General features: G+C 43.3%; 1 non-coding gene across 1 annotated transcript; it reads right to left on the bottom strand.

Annotated features, from left to right (window-relative positions):
* Window positions 1-976: 976 nt before the first annotated feature.
* Trnay-gua lies at window positions 977-1,070 on the bottom strand. The gene is made up of 2 exons: window positions 1,034-1,070; window positions 977-1,012 (listed from the first exon to the last, which is right to left on the bottom strand). It is a non-coding gene; the product is annotated as a tRNA-Tyr (tRNA).
* Window positions 1,071-15,689: the final 14,619 nt, after the last annotated feature.

Here is a 15,689-nt window from a genome sequence, read left to right as displayed (position 1 = left end):
CTCCTCTTAGATCTTATTTGCCGTATGTTATCCCCGATTGAAAGAGGTCGAGGGAAAAGTTGTAGATACATAAACGAGGTAACGAGAGAAGCAATGAGAGAAAAATAAAACGAAAGCCAATTCCGCCATTTCGACAACACCAGCCAATTGCGCGCGCGGTTTCCTGTGAAATCGCGCGCGCATCGTTTTATTTAATTTTAAAATTGCATTCGAGAGACGAAAGATAGGGGCGCAATTTCGGAAGTCGCAGTTAACGTGGCGCGTCGATTCCTCGGGCTGAACAAAGCCCGCCGTTTTGTAAGCCGCTCGCAAGAGTCCCGATAATGGAATATTTAATAACCGCTGCCTACGAAATTGCTGTGTGTGTGTGTGTGTAACGCGCCTCGATACGACGGGGCAAAACGAAGAAACGTGGCGGTGAAATTGACTCCTACTAGGTCAGTGGGTGACGGAAGGCGAGCGACGCGACCAGGTATTTGTCTATCTGTTTGTGCCGCGACTTGTTTTCAACCGGTACATGCAGATAAGCATCGCGCCAGTCTATCTCGGCGCCGTTAATTGAAATTCTCCTTGTTCGTCGACAGAGACTTTGGGAAGAGAGAGACGAAACCAGAGATTCTCTCGCAATGCTCAATTTCACCGCGCGGCGGTACATCGCACGGTGTGGATAAATGTAAAACTAAACTTCTCTCTCGGAGAGAAAATAACCGAGACTGTTTAAAAAAATGTGAATGCGCTTTTGCGTAACAGAGTCCAATTATTTCTTTTGAACAAAGAACGTTTAACGTTAGACAAAATTTCAGTTTAATCACTTGAAAAAAAAAAAAGCATCTCTTGAGTGTGCGCGTATAAATTATCGACGATTTAGTTAATAAAAAAAAATAACTTACAACAGCAAAATATTAATTTAAGCACGAAGTCATGTACAAAATTGTGATGATGACATTGTACGTGAAAAAAAAAAAAAAAAAAAAATTCCTTCGAGCCGGATTTGAACCAGCGACCTATGGATGTCTGTGTATCGAACTTGCCTCTACAGTCCACCGCTCTACCAACTGAGCTATCGAAGGCTTGTGAGGGAGGCCGCTTAAATACACATATCTTGAGAAACTTTGGTTTTAATTGATATAAAATTAAATAAATTATTCGATACGCCATGGATTATTAAATTAAAGCGGAATAATATAAAATATTTTTTGGAGCAAAAATTGTAGAACAAAAACAATCTCTGTATAGATATTTTTTGAAATAAAATAATAAATTAAAATTAATCGCTTTTTAGATAGATATATATGGATGATACATAGATGATGTACTTGATGACAACTTGTTGCCCGGTCATGTTAAATTGAACTGTCTCGAGCGAGTTGTTAAACGAGAGCAGATAGTCACCCTCTTCTCCCCCGAGAACAGTACGTGAATCGCTAAACGCCGGTGATAATGCGCAGCGATTTCGCAAAATAGCGACGTAAATTTACGACATCGCCGGCAACACACGACAGCTTTTTGCAAGTCGACGTGTTCCGGTGTTTGCCGCGACATTTATTAATGTAACAACATCGACGTAAGCCAAGTAGAGAGCGTAATAACAAACCGTATTCCGCTACCGGCGTTACACGAGCGCGTTCCGCCTGGCCGAGCAAATATCTCTCTCTCTTTTCTCACTCTGATTCGCGATTGGAACCAGTTCGGAAAAACAGTTTTATCACGATCGCGCTGTTTTCTGCAAAGTAACGAGGTTGAGACTGACGCCGCCTCGTCCGCTGCAAACGAGGAACAGAAATTGTTACACGCGGGAAATCTCATTCGCGCGGCGAAAGAAAATTTAAATGGAAAGTGATTGTGCAGATTTTTTTTTGTTTCGAACGTGAGGCAACGGTTTCCCCAATCCGCTCGAAACAACGAGCTTGTTTAGCAACTTCTGAAACGATCTCATTAAATCTCTCTCCTTCCCGTAATTATTCCCACAAGAGATTCCTTAAAGTTTTCTTTTTTTTTCAATTAACAAACTGCCGACTAAAGTTTAAGTTTCTGTTTGGTTAAATTACTTCTCGTGTATATATTTGTCGTCTAATCAAAATACACGGATACACAATTTAACCGGATGAGGTTAAAAAATTCACGAGTGCTGAATCAGTAGCTGGAGGTGCTGCGAGATGTATTGTTCAAGGCACGCGGCACACCTCGTCTCCCACGCGCATTCCGCACAGTCGCTTTTCTCCGGAGAAGAAGGTTACCGCTTGAGAGCTAAATCGCCAGCTACCGTACGGGGGCACGTGCCGAGTTCATTATTTCATCCGGTTATCGATAACAATCGAGAAATTTCGCTGATCAAGTTTCGCGGAAACAATGGCAGTAGGAAGAGAGCCGAGAAAAATGGTTCGGAACTTTTTCTCTTCGATCGAGCAAGGACGCGACCGGAAGATCGATTGGACGACGAAGTGCATTACTCGACCTCGAAGACCGTCAGTGTCACGAGAGTGCAAATTTCTCGCAATCGATCGGTCAAGCGGCATCGTCCTTGCCGCGGCTTCTTTTATTTCCGCGCGTTTTAATGGCGATTGAAACGCGCGATATCGAAGAATTTTTGTAGTGAAAGGCATGAGAAACGCATGCCGATTGCATTCGCCGAGGTTGCTTTAACGTGGCTGCTGCCACAGTTCGTTAAATGGACGCGCGCGCGCAATCGGCATCTCTCTTTCACGTTAAATGTCGCAAGATCTTTAGATGCTGACAAAAATATTTGATTTTTTTCTTAATATATATGCATTTGTATGTCGCGCGCGTATCCTGCTTCGTATTAATAACACATGTATATGCGCTATCTCTCCAAGAATTTATCGCCATTTATTCATAGATTATCATCGGATACGACCATTTCTATATATAAAGAGCATCGCTTTGCACGAAGAGATATTTTTGCCGGCGGATACCGCGAGAGTAAAAAAGAGAAAAAGAGAGAGAGAGAGAGAGAGACATACGAATGAAAACGAAATTGGATTCAAGAATGGCGCAAAGGAGACGAGGCCTCGGCATCTTCCACTGTCGCTTTCAACTTTCAACTCTCCGTCGCGTTCTCCTCTCACGCTCAGCGAAGCGTGTGCGTGTGTGTGTGTGTGTGTGTTTTTTTTTTTTAATGTCACTGAATGTACATTGAAGGTGTAACGGGATACCTACGTTTTATTACAACACCTCTTATTATGCCGCGCAGGACGATCTCTTACGAGAAAGAGAAGCTCGAGCGTAATGTCTCGCGTGTATACGGTCGCTTGAGAATTATTGGATAAAGATCAAAAGTTACTTATTACTACGCGATTTTCTTAAATCGCAGTTATACCATTCAATCATTGTGTGATCGATAAAGTGGATTGAAATTACAGCGAACGCGTCATCCTTCGTGAGGAAGAACCGAGACGCGAGGAGTTGCGATATATCGTGTCACGTCACGTCGGTTAAAAGCTCCGTTGAAAGTTAAAGCTCCGTTAAACGCGATGAATCGATAAGTTGTTGATTTTTCATACAACACTTTGTTCGGTTCTAATTAAACTGCGCGTTAGAATAAATGTTTTTTTTTTTTTTACATCTAATTTAGATCAACCGACACGATTAACCGGATGTGTCAGGTTTTTATCATTTTATAAATATTAATAGTCGCGAGAGCAAATACGATCGTACAAATACAGATAGGAGTGTGTTAAAAGGCCGTGAAAATTAGATGCAATTAGCACCCGTGTAAAGAGCATCGTCGTGTAACACGCGCCGATCGTAACTGCATCTCACGGGGCACGTAACGTTTCAACGGTGCAGCGTGTCGCGTTGCAACATCGTCGCATCCACGGGGCACGCGATATATATTTGTACGCCCGTCTCCCGGTAATCCAGAACGAGATATCGCGCTGATATCCGCGTCCGTTGCGGGCTCTGAATTGCGCATGATGTACGACGTTTGACAGTGAAAGTTTCCCTTCGGTGATTGTGCCGTGCTCATATACACACACACACGCACACACCATCAGGGTGCCACTCGGCACGAAAACCACACTCGTTCGCGTCTCGTGTCTCTTCCAGGGGACTTCCAGAATCGGAGAGAACACGCTACCGGCTTCGACGAACCATTAAAAGTTTGCCCTTTCCACGTCTTAAAACATCTCCACGATATAAGTAAACGCGATAGATACCGATCGGCATAAAAATTCTCGACTTTCAGGGACAACGGCTTTCTCGCGCGTCCGTGAAAATTAAATCGCGACACGTCATTGCGCTTTCTGTGAGAGCGAAAAAGTATTTTCTCTGAGACTGGTATACAACACTTTCGAGTAATTAATGACAAAATCTGTGCAGAATTGATCGTTTTTTTTTTTTTTTTTACAAGAGAATGCAAGGTTTAAGGTAAAACGTAAATTTCTCTTGACAAAAGAGCCTCGATCTTTCGATTAAGACTCCTTCGGTATTTGCGTAGTTTCTTTCTTCTCGCTCAGAAAAATGAAGATAAAATCGGACATCCAGAAAATCATCAGCGATCCGGATCGGCTTGCAAAGAAGCCATTTCGCGGATCGATAACTCGTTCCGGGGGACACAACCCGGAGCTACACCCGCGCGCGGCTCGCCGCACCTCTTCAGGGGCAAGGTCGACCGCTCCCTACCACCGTGGCACGCACGTGTGTGCGCACACGTGCGCAATTCCATCGGAATAACGCGGGCGTGTGTGCACGTGGCCGCGATCTGTTCCCCTCTGTTTTTTCTTCCCGTCTGTTTTTAATACAGGGTGTATCGAGGGAACTCGTCCAGGCCCGCGGACGAATCAGTGAAAGTGACTACCAGGCAAGGTCGTCTCGCCAGTGTGCAAGTTACAAAATTCCTCGAAAACCAAGAGACCGGCTCGAGGTATCGAGCTATCGCGATCGCGCGAAATATAACATCGGAACACGAATATTTTCTTCTGAGCAAATGCGCCTTGTGAAATAATGAAGTCGGACCATCTTTCCTCTGACCATCTTTCGTCTGCTACTCTCGTCACACAAGTCGAAAAAATATAGTAAGTAAACTATGTTCTTCTATTTTTTTATTATTCTGCCTAAAAAATCGAAATTTTCTATCGTAAAGTCACGACAGAGTTTGCGCTTAATAATATTCCCAATAAAATCTGTAAAAAAAAGCTCGAAATTGATCAAATACTCTTCTTAACAATCTTAAGTCTCTCTAGCGGCACGCGGAGTGTGTTTCATTTTCTCATGATCTATATTTCTACCAAACAATTAAATTTCACCGACAATTTCTAGGCGCCGTTCATCTTCACGAAAGCGTGACGTCGTCACCCAGTTCGTCACACGGTACCTTTGAAGTGAAGTGTGTTCTCGAAAAGAATCGAGCCAATTGTTTGAAACAGAAAAAGTGGCGATTAAAATCGTCTTCGTTTGTCTTATCCTATATTAAAAAAGATATTTGGAGAAGTGCGCGTTTGGAGTCGAATATAAAAAAAAAAAAAAATAACGTGACTGTAATTTATATTATATATAACATATAATAATACATATTATACATATAATTTATTATATATTTATAATATTATACTTTATATTGTATTATATATATTATATACATACTACAGTAATGTCACTGACCTCCGCCGCGCGACTTTGGCAGGGTCACTGACCTCGGCCGCGCGGCCTTGGCGGGGTCATTGACCTCGGCCGCGCGGTCTTGGCGGGGTCACTGACCTCGGCCGCGCGGCCTTGGCGGGGCATTGACCTCGGCCGCGCGGCCTTGGTGGGGGGGAGGNGCATTGACCTCGGCCGCGCGGCCTTGGTGGGGGGGAGGGTCACTGACCTCGGCCGCGCGGCCTTGACGGGGCACTGACCTCGGCCGCGCGGCCTTGGTGGGGGGGAGGGTCACTGACCGCGGGCGCGCGGCCTTGGTGGGGTCACTGACCCGGCCACGCGACTGCGGCGGTGTTACTGACTTCGGTCACGTGATTACGGTATATATATATATATATATATATATATATACAATATATATATATATATACATATATGCGTATGTGTGTGTATTATATATAGATATAGAATATTACATATAATATAAAAGCAATAATAGCTTGCGCATAGCGCGCGCCTGTGTTGTGCTAGTAATATGCAAATTGTCTGTTAATTCGCAAACAATTCACATTTTGAAAAAGAATGTCACAAATCAATTTTTATCCCAATTAATTTTTGTTAGTGCAATCGCAGCGTGTGTATCTCTTCGATATATTGAAAAAAACGGAATAAACTTCCCGGTCTGCATTGTGCTGCATTGCATATGCGCGTCACACCAAGAGGCGAGAGGCGTAACAAGCAGCAATGAAGTTACATGGAGAAAGGTGTAGAAATAGCGTGAAACCGTCCACATAACAAATTTCCGGGATGTCACGATAGTGATCTATGACAGTCGCTTGATTGCAAGCGAAGAGATCAATCGCTTCCTCGTAAATACGCAGCACAGAAGCGTGACATGTTTAACAGCACTGGAGATGCGCTGCATGTTTACGTTTTTCAATACGATGGCTTTTTGCTTTGTGTACGTATGTTGCGCAACTATATATAATAATGTACAATAACAATATGCATAATATATATAAATCCCATCAGATTTCGATACTTACGTAAATTGTTCTCTTTAAGAAAATTCCAAATTTTTACGTTCGCTTGGAAATTGCATGCGTGTAACGTTTGATACGAGGGGAGTCGATATTCTTCGCCGAAATGAATAAATTTCACCGTTCTTCGAGGGAGAACCATAGTCATTCCCTGAACATCCATCCACGAGTGGCTTTAAATCATCTTGGATGTTTTCAACAGCGAACTTTTGCCTGCGATAGACAGCGCAAGTCGGAGAAGAAGATAAACGGAACCTGTCAGATCGAATTTTTGTTTTTGACGAGGCCGTACAACGGTATTAAATAACGAGCACAAAAACATTTGAAGGGTAACGATGTGGACGTTAGCTTAAAATTAAATATTTTCTCTCGCGATGCCTGAATCGCTGTTGCGAAATCATCGTGCAAGAAAACAACAGGATTCGACTCTTATGCATATTATCTTGCGACAAAATCGCCACTCTGCATCGACGTGTTAATTATTCTAGTCTCTCTTATTTTCGCAGGTTTTGCATGTTTTTTTTTTTCGCGACCGCAAAACCAAAGTCGCTTCAAACTCGAAAATACGCGGCGTTCAACCGGCCGTGTCAACGCGCCGTTAACACGATTCAGAGGTCGATTTAGAAAGGTGGATCACAAAATTCGGGTCATTGAATGTAAAACTTTCTTCGAATCGCGCAACCTCTTCGGCGCGAAATGTCGTTTTCTCGATAGCTTCTTTCAGCAGAATCACACGCAGCGCACGTTTTCACGGTGGAACAGTCAGAAGTTAAAAAGTCTCTTGTGCAACAAATGACTTGATGAATGAATACCGCATACGTACATTTTCGAAACAAAAAACCTTGTTTAGTCTTTCGTGCGGAAACCTTATCCTAGTCTTCTTTGTCTCTGGAACGAGTTGACGCATAACAAAGCGACGACGACGACGACGTGTCGCGTGACGCGCATAAGAAAGTAACGGAGCGCGAGTGGAACGAGAGAGACGAAAGGGTGGCAGCTCGACGCGTTTATTTAACAATATAATGTCGCATAATGTAACATATAGATATAATACACATGCGTATCAATTAGCTGAATTAGCACAATATGCAACTCTTCAATATGCATCGAGCTATCGGAATCTTCCCACGTGAAATTATACACAAACGCGTCCCGGATTCTTTGCTCCAATTTCTCTGAATGGCAAGTCTCGATTCATCAGCTTGCGATGCATGCAGCTGCAATCTGCCCACAACAAGAGCTCGTCGTGTGCGCCAAATACAGCCGCGTCCTTCGGAATGAAGGCGGAAAAGTGAAAAAAAAAAAGCGAGAAAATTCCGCGCGCGTGACGAACGATCGCGAGATTCGAGGAAATTTTACCTACGGCAAACATTTCTCTGTGTGTCGACGAAGGGACACTCGTCGACGGCCAGCGCGCTGGCCGTGGAAAACACGTTGAGCTGAATAACGGAAGGCTGTTTGTTTGCGCAAGGTGAACCACCTTCTTCTTCTCCTCGCGAGCGAACGCACGTGATCCGTGCCTTTCCACAGACGGAATTTCTCTCTCGCGTATCATCTCTCAGAAAGTTTTATTTCGCGCGGCGTCGAATATAAAAAATAATAATCCCCGCCGGATTTTATTCACGTCGCCGCACACTATACCTCTCGGGCTATATCCTCTCGAAAATTTTCAACATTAATCCAGAACTTTGTTTATTCTCGTCGAGATGAGAATATACGCGCGAGCGGAATGAGAATCGCGGATCAAAAAAACAAAAAAAAAAACAAAAAAAAGAAAACATTTTGATAGTTTTTCTCAAACAAAAACAAGTTTTTCATCCACTGTAATTTACCTGAGACTGTAATTTTTTGCTGGAAGGGATGAGAGAGAGAAAGAGAGAGAGAAAGAGAATAATTCATCGAAGATTAATGAAATCCGATTTATATGGAACACACCGTGTAGACTTCGTTATCCGACGTACCGTCGTGTGTTCTTAATTAACTCCCGCGCGAGTTCGAGATATCAGCTCCAGGGCAGGTAATTATCGGCACGGCGTGCCGCGAGAGTCGATACTCGCGTAAAGTTTTCTATTTAATAGGACGCCGATGAGAGGGGAATAAATTCCGCTCGGATGAGATTTTACGCGGAAACTGCCAATAATTGGCGTACGTCTCGTCTCAACTGCTCCACTTACTGCGCACTTTCCGTTACATATATTACACGCGTGTGCGTCTCGCGGGAAGTTTGTTATAAATTTTTCACGCACGAGGCTTTAAACTTCTCATATTGCGTCGTATTTTTAAATTAATTTTTTCAATTCATTTAATTCGCGGAATCGCGACACATGTTTTTATTGCTCGACAATTCCGAAATTTTCTCTTTCCGAAAACTTAAATCGACGCGCATTACGAAACGGTAGTTTATATAATATACGAGATTCTTATTTGTGTGTGTGTGTGTGTGTGTAAATGTGTGTGCGTATAATAATTCTTTACGAAACGCACAATATGCGTGTGTGTATATATATATATATATATTTTTTTTTCTTTCCAGACGCTTAACAGTTTCTCCGTCAATTACGAATCGAAGCGGAAGGTTGCCTCGTCACAAGGCAAACCGCTTTCGTTCTCGCGTGCGACGATTTTGCAATTAAATTGCCGATTCCGAAGCGAAGAGTGTAAGTCAGTCAGCGGCTGTAATTTTCCTCATTTCTACGAAACTTAATTACGATCGACATTGTCGCATTTTGAGAAGCCGTTAATCCTCGTTTGTATATCGAATCAGCCACTCCTGGTATTCAACCGATTTAAGCGGCGATTTTGTTTGCAGGTGTGACATTTGAACTCGCGTATTGAAACTACGGAAACAAAGGATTCGCTCGAACAAGCAGGAAATTAGCGCGCCGACAAAACAATTTTCAGTAGATTTGACATTATTTCTTGCTGGCCGTATAATGGCACGTGAGAGACTTTTCCGGAAAGTTTTGCACCGAGGAAAGCGAATCGGAAAAATTTGTTGTTCGAGAATTTTCTCGAAGAAAAAAAAACAAACGCTGACACGGTTTTCATCCTTTCCAAGCGATTTCTTTCGCATCGAGAGAGAAATCTCTCAGCCGCGCATTATAATATCGACAGTTCCGTACGAGAGATATCCGTCCGATTATTCCGCCTTCGTATCTTCTTTTTCTTCGTCGTCGGAAGGCGTCGGTGTGTCGTCGATGGGAAAGTATGGATAAGACTCGCACACCGGCAGCACAGCGAGCGAGAGAGTATCGAGTAAAGCGTTTCGAAATACGAGATGCGCATAATTATGCGCGCCTACTTAGGTGCATCGGGAATGCAACGACGTCCTCCGTTTTTCTGGCACGCCCTCGTCTACCTTTCGATCGGCGTTCTCTCTCTCTCTCGCCTCTCGACCTGGTAAGAGAACACCGCATCGTCGTGTTTCATATCGTCGTCTCGTTGTCGGTGCGCGCGAACAAAGCGGGATTCTCCATCGACGGGAAAATTTCGCGAGGAGAAATCGCGTCGCGCGTTTTCGTTTCCATTGTGCATTACGTGCATAATTGCAACGCTTACGCGCGCGGCTTGCGCTTGTATAGCTGCAAAATACACATTTCGCACGTACATACAGCGCGCGATCTCCGCAACATTCCGCCGACCTTATTTCGTAACAATTACATCATTGAGCGTTTTGCAATGTGTATCGAACGAGGAGAGAGAAAGAGAAAGAAAAAAAAAAAAAAGAGAGAGAGAACGTCAAACAGTCCCTCGCGAGAAAGCCGACGGCGGATTTTCGTTGATTTATTTGCACGCCCGCTCGATTTGTTTAACGTTCGCGTGCGGCGAAACAATAAATTTTGCGGTCTCCTATATGGTTTTTTCTTTTTCACAAGTGACTACGCGCGCTAATGGCGCGGATCATCCGATCGATTCGTATCGATGTGTATTATTGCGTCCTTGTGTCGCGACAATTCAATTTTAGAAATTAATGCGATTTTGCACGGCCACGCGCGGCGTGTTTTGTTTTTTTCGTTTCGCAAAAATTGAAACTTTTGCGCGCGACGTGTAAAAAAAATTGTGTCGCGAAAAAGAGAAACTCCGCGTTACACACAGCCCGAGGTAACCAGGTCAGATCGACGCTATCGTAGATTATAACGCGATTTGATCGATTGGATTCCGATCACGTGGCGGAAGAGGGCTTCGTTCGTATGATCGACGCAAACACACCGTGGAGACGACGTGATTTTCACCTTGACCGTGAACAGGTCATTGTCCACTGGTTATTCCGGCATCTCTCTCTTTTAAGAGAGAGAAAGAGAGAGAGAGAGAGAGAGAGAGAGAGAGACGGTCAACTTTTCGCGCTTGTTCGCACACTATTATAGCCACAAGTTTGCCGCGTCGCAAATTATTAAAATAAATCAATTCCTTTTTCTTTCGAGACTCTCCTTGACCCAATCTCGAGAGCAACTATGATTTTTCACCAAATAAATTATTAACGCGAACTGATTTGTCACGAGACAAAATTAGGATTAAGATGAGAAATAAAGTTCCGTCACGCAAAACTTTCGCTCGCGCCGCAATACGCTATTTCTTGCTTTAATAAAATTTGTCATTAACGAGTAAAAAAAAAAAAAAAACCTTGAACGTCGTCGAGTCTTAAAAGCGATTATAAATCGGGAACAATATCGGCATGAATTTCTCCCGACAGAGAGAATCTTGCGACAAACGGATTACGTTTCAGATTGAAGATCGCGTTCTGGGTTTTGCGGAGATTTCGAGCGTGAATATAGCTTACATGAAGCTGAGCTCCTATTGTTGAGGCGTGTTTAGCCTTCGGATATGTACGGCATCAAGCGGGTCGAATTTAACGTGAAGCGCGTTTTCGAAACAAGACAGTCGTAAAGGAATATTTTGTTTATCAAATAAACACATATCAAAGATTATATCGAAAACTCTTTGAAAATAAAAAACAAACATGAAAAATGTAATGAAGCGAGATTTTTATATTTTCTATTTCTCGTCGGCAAATAAAACCGCCGTGTCAAAGCATTTTTGTCGAAACAAAATAGCTTTATGACGGCACGTATTCGCAAAACGAATCTTTTTTGTACCGACGTAACATTGATCTCCGAAACACGCGCGAGATGTTTTCTTTCGAGATTGCTAATTAAATCTCGTAATTTCGATATTTTTGGAGAAGCGATAAATAAATCAAACAGATGCTCAGAAGTTACATTTCTGCTCGCGTGCGCAAAGTTAAACGGGAAATTTGAAGATCGTGCGAGATCGCCAGGAGGAGCCAATGGCCTCTGGAAAAGTACAGACGCGAGTAAGATCTAAAGAAAGTGCCTTCTCGCTGGAAGGCACTTGTAAAAAAAAGTTAGTACACTTTATTAAAACAAAAAAAAAAAGAAAGTTATAAACACGTGTAGTGGTTTTTATTTTTGCTGCGAATCTTTAGTCGTAAAAAAACCCACTTCGTGTATATTTCAAAAAGCGATTTGCCGTAAATCGCACGAACAGAAATTGATTAATTTCGATATTTACGAGGTGAAAATGAGTTGGCGAGGAGTTGTTGGTTATCGAGATAACCATCTTGAGAGAATATTTTGAAGATTATGAATAAAGAATAAAGAAGATTCTGAATAATTAACTCGCCGCTAACCTTTCGCGAGTTCTCCCAAGTTGAATACCGATTTTTTAAACTCCGCGCTTAATGTTCGACAGATCGCAGTGATTTTTTTTTTTTTTATTTACGATCTAAGCAAGCGTATCGCGAGAATCGCGCCTTTTAAAGCGCGAAAGGTATGAAGTCGGTAAAAAAAAAAAAAAATATCAGTGCCGTTCTCCCAGTCGGGATACTCCTCCAGTCGTGGAGCGATGGAGAACGACGAATGGAGATCTTCCTAGGAGCGCATCCGAGGAGTCGAAGGTGAGCAGTCACGTCGAAGAATCCGCAGTAGTTCAAGGAGAGAGCGTGCTGCGCACGTATAAAGATGGTCGAGGAAAGATGAAGTCGATGGGGAGAGAGAGAGAGAGAGAAAGAGACTGGGCGAAGAAAAGCCGCGGGTCAGCGCACCATCTTGGCGAAGACGCGGCGCCTAGCCTGTCGAGAGAAGAACTCCTGCTTCTCTCGCCTCGAAATGCCGATTGGCAAATTGACATTTATCCTCCAAGCGACCCCGCGATCTCCTAAACAAAGATAATGGAAATTCTTTCCCGGCTTTTTTCTTGAATCTGTTGCGCAATAGACGACATAATCGACGTAATATAATCGACATAACATTTAGAAATGTAATAATAATAATAATAATAATAATAGTTTTAGTAACAACTTTTGATCAAAGAAGTGCAAGTTTCGAGTTCGTCGTGAGCGAGAAATCTTTGTATGGAACGATTCCTTTTCTAATCTGTTGGAAAACCTTTAAAGCGCAATTATCATACGATCGTATAGATAATTACTCGGCAACGCGTGAGAAACGCGATATGTAATATATAACATGTGTGTGGAAATCAATATTGAAAAATAAAAATTCAAGGCAACGACGAGATACGGTTAACGGCGATTCCGTGGCGTGTGACCTAGAAGATCGCGACGTCTCGAATATATATTCGAGCAGGCGTGAATTTTTACCAACTTTTACTTCGGTCGGTCGTTCGTTTGATAAAAAAAAAAAACGAAGCGCGAAAATAAAAGGATAAAACGAAAATCCGATTAAGCTCCTTCGTGAGATCCTCTTCGAGGAACGGGTGAGACTGGTCGGGAAAAGGGCGAATGAATGGTATAGAGAGACCGCACTCGCTATATATATATATATATATATATACACATATGTCCGCAGAAATAGAATATATACATATATGTGCAAAAACTGGTTTTCTGCGGATTCCTCGTATTTGTTAACACACGTGCGGTGAACGTGCGCACCCATCTCTCTCTACGTGTGCATCTCGCCAAGGACTCGAAACGCTCGGGCACTTAGAAATGCCATCGTGTCCCGCGTAATGCGCGAGGTGAATCCTGCCGAAATTGTGTACGTACGTAATAATTGTGTGCGCGCGTGGGAGTTTTGCCGGGAGAAAGAGATCGGAAGCGTTATGTCGATGAAATATAATTGCGCGCGTTATATCACCGCATGTGTCCGATCATTGTTGGCCTGTACTACTGGGTCCTTTCGTTGCGCAACGAAAAATCTGTTGCCGGGAAATTAACGTCGCGTCGCGATGTATACGGAATTTTTCGTCTAATGACGACACTTAAATCTTTCTCTCCACGGTTTGTAATCGCACTTCACTTGGATTGCGAGTCCAAGTTCTCTCGCGAGCATGAATGTAACGTTGTGTAAGTGTTAATTCGTACACGCGACAAGAGTCAGACATTCAGATCTCGCGCAGGTGTGCAATTATTGAGCAGGAAGAGAGCGAGTATCTTTCCGTATCGGAGCGAGTTTGTTTTGCGCAATTAGTTGCTTTCGTGACATCAATTTGCGTCCGTACGATTCTACAATTTTAAGTTTTCTATTCGTTGACATTGAAAAAGATTTATTTTTGTTTTTTTTGTTTTTTGCACACGCGTGCGTATTGCGAAACGCACGCTCGTAGCCTGAATTTGAAATAACGTCATCGTTCGCCCGCTTCGCGAGCAAAGAACAATCGACTGCGCAAATGTCTAGCGCAATGCGAATTACGCGTGGATATTGCGAGATTATTTTGCTCGTAAATGCGGATAACCTTTTCTGCAAATTTATTGGCCGCGCCGGTCGCATCGTTCTCTCGCGGAAAGCCTCAAAGGACGCGCTCGCGTTGGAGTAACGCGCTCGGAGTTCCGACAAAAATTATAAAATTATAAAACGTCTCTCTAATGCGCGCATGACGTTAAATATATATGTAAGCGGACGGCAAAACTCGAGGCCACGAGATGCGAAATGCATTTTCGAGGCCGCGCCGAAAGGTCAAATGCCTCTCGATTCGCGGAAACTCGCCGTAGTTCGCTGCGCATACAAATGATATTATCCTTCCGGAAGGATTCACCCCACGCACTTAAAGGGATTGTAGTTAAACAATTTCACGGAGCGCGAGCAGTACGTTCGCGTAATGAACTGTGGGCGATCTCGCGCGATTACGTGCGCAATGCGGATGCAAACGTAATTCCGAAATTGTATCTTTTCTCTCTCTCTCTCTCTCTACACGCGTACGAAACTTTGAGAAGCACACGTTCACCATCGCCGTAAATTGAATTTGAAACACCGCCATTTTCGTCGATGCTCCCCGTAAGTCTTGAAGCGGCTCGTCTTAGAAGCGCATCGCCAAGTGCAGTTTTCGACGAAAGCAACTCGAAGTGACACTTTCTCAGGGTTTACGAGCGCGCAACTTCGTTCCCGATAACTTTCGGGAACGTTTTTTTTCATGACAATCGTAAAAAGAAAAATTACTTTGTTTTCTCTTCCCGAGGCGTTGCGAACAAAGTTCACGGGCTCTCTCGGACCTTGAAAGCGGCAATCGATTCGGCAAGTCCGATTGTTAATACGCGCGCTTGCAAAATCGCGCTCGTCATACGTAATTATGCGTGCATCACATGTAAGTGTGTTATAAAGAGAGGCTCTAAATTTAGCTTCGCGTTTAGACTTTCGAAACATCCTTACGAGCCCGCTATTTTTTTTTTTTTTTTTTCTTATGCGCCATCGCACGGCATTTGCGATGCCACTTGGTTCGAGGGAGTATACGTTATCGCCGACAATTCGTCGGGGTTACAAATGGTCTTCGCGCTGTCAGACAAGTCAGCGGATAACGAAAAATAAAGGTCGGATAAATAATGGTCGGCGGAATGCAGGCAGAAAATAGGATGTGCGTGCGAGCAATTAATTCTGCATTCCAGCCTCTCCGTCTAATCCGCATCCACACACCTGCCATCATCATTTATTCGTTTCTCGTCCCTCTTTTTTTTTTTTGGCGAGAGACAACGTTCGGGAGCCAAAAGTTTGAGAAAGATTCTCGTCCCGAGTAGAGAAGGAATTGAAACTATCGGTAGAGTATCGCATTAAAGATGTGATTACAAAGAAAACGTTATTG

The sequence above is a fragment of the Pseudomyrmex gracilis genome, unplaced genomic scaffold, assembly GCF_002006095.1.
Source record: "Pseudomyrmex gracilis isolate BER0280 unplaced genomic scaffold, ASM200609v1 scaffold_3, whole genome shotgun sequence".
NCBI lineage: Eukaryota > Metazoa > Arthropoda > Insecta > Hymenoptera > Formicidae > Pseudomyrmex > Pseudomyrmex gracilis.
This window is presented reverse-complemented; position numbering and strand designations above follow the sequence as displayed.